The 6767-nt window shown below is 39.6% G+C and overlaps 1 pseudogene; it reads left to right on the plus strand.

Moving 5' to 3' along the window:
- The first annotated feature begins 341 nt into the window (after positions 1-341).
- Positions 342-5955, plus strand: LOC147445202 (uncharacterized; annotated as a pseudogene).
- Positions 5956-6767: the final 812 nt, after the last annotated feature.

A 6767-nucleotide genomic window follows, 5' to 3' on the forward strand; every position in this document is an offset into this window, starting at 1 on the left:
AGGTGCGAACCATCACCTCTATCGAACTCTACCTTGCCTTATGTTGTCACCCAACTTCTTCAAGTACACACCCACCCTACACATACCTCCAGCCATGATGAGAGGGAAGTCTATCACTGCCATGTAGCCCGAGTTGGAGCATGATGAACCACCGAGAAGATTTCATCGCAAGGGACAAGTGTTGAGTGTTGACATCAGCAGCCCTGAGGAGGAAGAAGCTCGAGAGAAGAAGAGGTGGTTGCAGAGACTCCTCTCAACACAGCAAAACTACAGTAGTCCCTGATGGATCCTTTTACGGATTTTAAGGTATCTCTAGACTTGACACTAGAGACTAATGTGGTATGGCTACAAAGCTAGGAGTGCATGCATTTGCAACTCTACCATGGGATGAATGGAGACATAACTACTATGCAAAATCACAGCTGGATATTCTCAGGAAAATTAAGGGTATGATTTCAAGCACAGTATCCTTTATCCTAGAATTAGTTTCACATGTATTTCATTTACCATTGAAAGGTATCATAACAATCCCTAAATGTTATGAAGCTTTGTTGGTGAAGAAAGACTTTGGACCTATAGAGGGTGGTAGGAAATACTACATGCTGAAGAATGTAAATTATGTGAGGAGACAGCAGCTCAAATGGTATTTGGAGAGATTATGCTTTCTCATAAAGTTTGACTATATGTCAAAGGAGAACTATGGACCATTATGTTTTGCAAAGCAGGGAGGTAAAGTAAAATGGGCAAACTGGCTGTATGACAAAATTGCAGCTGAGGTTTACATGTCAGATAAAAGGAAGGCTTAGAATTGCAGCAAGTTATCTGCATTTTTAGCAGCTATGTTTAGTTCTCCAAAAAATCCTTCAGTGAATATAAGGGTGCAGATGAGCAAACAGGTGCAGGTTTGTTGGGCAGAACAGAGGTGTTGAAGGAGGATGAGAATTCAAGCCAAAAAGTAGAGCTACCAGTAGATGTGTAGGAAAATCAAGAAATGATGTCATCCTTTAGGTTTTTGGTACAAGTAGGATATTCAGAGGAGGAAGCATTGAAGGCTGTGCAAAATATAGAAATGATTGAATCCATGAAGAAGTTGGATGTTCCAATCATTACATCTAATGAGAATGTGCAAACAACAACCAAATTGGGAAAGGTCTTCACACTATGAAAGAAGACAAAGGTAGACTCTGCAGTGTTCAAAGCAGTGAGACAACTGGACTTTGAACCAGTGACTATCAAGAAGGTGCAACAAAAAGTTGCCATTGAGGATGCACGGATGGCTATATACATGTTAACAGAGATTCAAAATTTTTTGAGCAACCAGCAGATACAGTCAGATCATTAGGTGCAGTCCATGTCAAAAATAGGGGAAGCACGGGTGTTATTGCAAGAACAAGTTGATATTGTGAAGAATTTTAACTTGGAGATGGAGAATTTAAAGCTGAAGCATAAAGATGAGATGCAGGATGTTTTGATGCAGCATAAGAGTAATTAGCAAAGGTCAAAATGTCTTTAGGGATGTTTAGAGAATGGACAATGACTTTGGAAGAGAAAGTGAACCATGAGCTGGAGCAATTGGCCAGCAGAAATGTAGATTTGCATGTCCAAAATATGATGTATGAGCAAAGGCTTAAACCTTTGAGAATATGGAGAAGTAGGTTTTGAATCAAGAGGAGTTAGATGTTAATGGATTATTAATTTCAGAAGGGGATGTGCAGGTACTTAGGCAACAATTGAAGAGTACAATGCAAGTGGCATGGAAAGCAATGAAAGACAACTTGACCACTGTGTTGAAGCACCCATATGAAATGGTTAGAACTGGTTTTGTCAGTACACATGAAGCTGGCTTGATGATGAAGGTATAACAGCTCAAGAAGGAAAGAGAGCATTGGATTAAGCAGGTCCAAGAACTTTGTAAGATCCCCAATTTTTGGGTCTCTTCTAAAAATAAGAAAAATAGCTTTCAATATCTATTTTACCAAATTTTGACTTAAGATGCTTGATTGACAATATTGGAAGGTTCTAAAGTAAAAAGTGAGATCGTTTCCATGTTCCAGCAAGTTAGACGGACGTTTGGTTCAATTTTGAAAAAATCCACTATTTTTATCTTTTTCATGTTTTTTATGCTTTTAGGTGCTTTTTTGCAAAAAGCAAGATCGGATCCTTGATCTACATGTTCCCGGGAAGCTATGATTCAATTTTGTAAAAATCTGCTTTTTGAGTGCTTTTCATGATTTTTAGTGAAAAGCGAGTCCGCTTTCTTATTCCAGTGGACAAGGGGAACCCATGGTTCAATTTTATAAAAAAAATTTTTTTTTTTTGCTTTTTATGCTATTTTTAGCTTTTCATGCTTTTCGGAGTTTTTGAAAAGCAATGTGCTTTTTATGATGACCTAAACATAAAAATATTAATTTTAGTTTCCATCGAATTTAAAAATGATCACCCGGAGCAAAAACGGGACCAAACGGGATTTCTACGGGAATTATTTTTATAAAAAGCGATATCGTAAATACACCGGGGTAGTACGGGAAAGTCATAATTATGTCGAAACATTACGGTGCGGCATAGTCTAGCTATGGTTTCCATTAGTTGGCCAGATACTGTTCAATTGGCCAATTTTGCTGTGAAAATTGAATGGTGGGAGAGTTGACCAACAAAAGCAAAGGCTTGTTTTTAGCAAAGTCCCTAAAAGCTTGCAGCTATTCTTGGCTCAAAAATTAGTGCTAGTTTTCTGCTTGGGACTCACTCCAGCCAGCTGCACAGAGCCTATAAATTCACCTGCAAGCCTCAATTTTCAGTGCCATCTGTTGTGTCTACTACCGCAAGGCTATACGCAACTATTATACGAAGTGGTGCAAGCTCTTCATCACCATCTCCATAAGCTCTTCTCTCTCTCTCTCTCTCTCTCTCTCTCTCTCTCTCTCTCTCTCTCTCTCTCTCTCAGGATACTTTCTCTCTACTTGCTTATTATATTCTCTCTTGTTTCACCGTGTACGCGCTCTCCAGAAGCTTTCGTGGGGGATACCTCTACGTAGCTCTCCTCACCACTCTCTTGTGGCAAAGCAAGAAGCCTTTCGACAGCCCCTAATCAATTCTAAAGCACGGTGAGAAGCTCTGAACTCCATAGCCATCATCTCTCTCTCTCTCTCTCTCTCTCTCTCTCTCTCTCTCTCTCTCTCTCTCTCTCTATATATATATATATATATATATATATATATATATATATATCTCGATTTTCTGAGTAGTCACCCTCTCGGTGATTGTTTTTCCCCATACGAGTGCATGTATGGATTAACCGAGTACGTACGAAGTTGCCCCATGATTATTTCATCATGTTTAACACGCTGATTTATGTACATGATGTGTTTATGGTCAGATGTGTGCATGAAAAGCGCTTTTCGTTTCACGCCATAGAGATGGTAGGAACACTGTTTTGGTCATAAATCACAAACCGTTATGAATCAGCCCGAGCCCTTTACACCAGAGATAAAACACATCATTTAGAACATTTAGAAAAACATGCACAAGCTAAGAGATATGGTCAAAAAACAGCTTGCTGTCCACTACACAACCTAATTTTTTGACTCCAGGCTCCTTGGGGAACCACTATGTAGATTCACGGTATGGCCAAACCCACTTAACCAATTGAAAAGCTTGATGAACTTGATGATAAATGAATTTATGTCTCCGTTATCACTTCGAGAATGCGAGTTATTAATTGTCTTATAACCGGTTTTACCTACACGTGGTAGGGGTGCTACCAAGGGGGGGTACCATATGACGTCGTGAGTTAACGGAGCTGTTTTTATATGTTTTATGGTTTGTTTTGGTGAGTTGATTTCAACTATTAGATGGACATAAACTTATGTGAGAGTATATGGTTAAACATCCCGAAACGAATAGGCAAATATGATTAAAGTGGCTTTCTTTGGGGTTACGGTTTGTTGTGTGAGTATTATATGGGTGAAGTGATGTGATAAAGTGATAGTCTATATTATGGATCTGATCTTGATGCATTGGTTTGAGGTCAAATACTTTCATTTGCATGTTTTGCATACTCCCAAAAATGCCAAAATTTTGTTTTTGCATGTGTGAAGTTATGGTTTATGGTTGACCTAAAGATTGGAGCTATTTTGCATCATATTTATGGTGATGGAATGTTATCATATGATGTATGGGAACTTATGGATTGATGTGGATGCCTCAGATGTGATGCATGAACTTTGCATGGTTGGATGTTATAAAAATTGGATTTTTATATCATGATTAGTTGCTGGTCGAACTCTTTTTATGCATGAAAGAATCACGTCTCAAGGGTCATATGTGTGTGGACTTTGATTGATTGCAGAGGTTATATCAAACTTTAAGTATGGGAGTTGGTTCAGCGTGATTATGATTCATGGTTAAGGGTTGAGATTCTCTTATGGATTATGGTTGATATTCTATGGTGTAAGCCGGTGTGTCTCATGTTTTTTTTTTTGGATATGGTTATGCTGCCGAAATTTTTGCAGCCATGTTATGTTCTAAAGTGGTTATGTAGGATTGGTCGTGCCTCGCCCATGTTGGGTGGAGTCATCACCCATGTGATGTGATTGGATTATGCTTTATGGTTTTGGGAATGGATCTTGAAGTGATCTAGATGGTTTATGGTAGATGTGTAAGGGTAGAGACCCTCTACAATCTAACTTCTTGGAAAAGATTGTTTGTGCATATGGAAAGTGCTATTGTGACTGGACTCACGTGTTATGTTTCTCGTGGTGGCGTCGCTACAGGACTAGGATCACCTACATCGCTTAGCCTTAGACTAAAGGGTTGTTGACCTGGAGCTTTGTTGGATCGGGGGTGTTGCTTAGGTCTTCTTCTTTTTGTTAGACTCATCTACACGGTTAGTGCATCGGGGGTTGAATGACCTACACGGCTAATGCGTCGGGGATTTTGCCTTGGCTTTGCCTAAACATCTGGTGATGGGTATCAAAGAGGCGTGGCACCTAAACTGGTATGGTTGGTGTTGATACCCTACCACCTACTGGTACTTGGGATCCTTTCAGAGCTCGGGTTCATGGAGGGAGGTGAAGCGGCCTCAGCCTATGTCTGGCTCAGGTAGGTTGGAGGTGGCTCCCGACAAAGTGAAATTCTCTTTGTCCGTAGTAGAGCGGAAGTGGATGGGTGGACCGGTCGATCCCTAAATAGGGTCCGGTGCTCTGCTAGTTATTTTGTCATAAAATTTTTGAAGTTATGGTATACCCAGATTTTGTTAGTGCATAAATACATGGTTGCCCGTTCCATTTAGAAGGGGCATTTAAAGATTCTTTGTTGTCATTCTTTCACGTCTCTGTGCACTCTATTTCACCCTCCACTATATTCTCTCTCTGTCTCTCTCTTCCCGCTACGCGGTGTACACATATTTTCACCCTCCACAATGTTAAATTTTTCTTCAGTACACTTTCATTCATAACACCCATTCAGGGGTAGCACTAGTCGCTAGGTACCTCTGGATGTAGTCCGGCTCATGGCCTAAACTCCATGCTTGGTCAGGCGCTGAGAACTCCTCCCCTATGCAAATGCTTCTATAACTCTGATGTATATTTAAAATTGTATAAAAGTGTAAATTGTATATTATGTGCATAGACCCCCGGGGAGGAGTATCTCTCAAACTTAAAGCAAAACAGAAGGAGAAGGTGGTAGTTGAAGAGGAGCAACAGAAATCAGAGTTTGATGAATGTTCAAAAAAATTATTGCAAGAGATGAAGAACCAAGAATCAGAGTAGGAAGTGAATGCTGAGCCTGAAATGGAACTACATGACATTGTGTTAGCAGATTTTACAATACCAATTGATGACAATTCTCAGCAGGTGGAGGTTTCTTTTGATACAGTTGCAGGTGGTGATGTTTCTGAAGCTATTGAGAAGTGAATAAAGCTTTAGCATTTACAGAGTGAGTAGCATATGTAATTTTTGAAGTTTTTTTTGGTCATATTTTGTTTTTGATCACGGGATATGTAAATCCGAGTCGGATTCTATGAAATCCACCACTGGGTGGTGTGCCATGTGTGAAAGGGTAATAGAATTGTCAGAATAGTGCTTAATCGTATTATGTCATGCTGGTCGAAAATAGCTTCAATCAGAATATTGTTAGGTCGGATTTTGCTGAGTCATATGTATATGCCAAGAACATTCAGCTAGATAGTTGTAACTCTCTTTTATAGTAGAAGTTGTGGGTAACAAACACACAACACACGAGATGTATTCAAGCTTTGATCAATGGAGTTTCTTGCTGTGTCTGATCCTCTTCTCTTGGCTCTGACTTTGCTTTGTTTGAATTTGTCTAACTGTGTTTTCTGATGAGTTTGATTATGGAATGAAGTTTGATTCTCTGTTTGAGGGTATGTTTGTTGAGAGAGATCATTGTGTTCATGAACCCCAACAAATGTGGCGACTCAATTTTAATTGATGGGGCTGAGACCTCTAGCAACATTTAGTAGAGGGAGCTTTTTGCATAAGATTACATAATCCATGACAAAGTACATAAAGAGATTTTTTATTGGATTTTCTAGACGATCCTTTTTCCAAAAAAAGATCCCTCAAAGGCTCCCTCCGAAATATCTCTCCCTTCCCCAACTTGTTGGAGCCACATACATACCTCCAACCTACACCTGTACTTAGCTGTTGGCAAGCTGATCTGCTTCTTGGTTATGCTCCCTTTTAGCATGCTTGAACTGAATCTCCTCCAAAAAATTCAACATATTTTCAATAGCATAAAACCCGTGTTTC

Source organism: Adiantum capillus-veneris, chromosome 12 (assembly GCF_014529385.1).
Source record: "Adiantum capillus-veneris isolate H3 chromosome 12, ASM1452938v2, whole genome shotgun sequence".
NCBI classification, from domain to species: Eukaryota; Viridiplantae; Streptophyta; class Polypodiopsida; order Polypodiales; family Pteridaceae; genus Adiantum; species Adiantum capillus-veneris.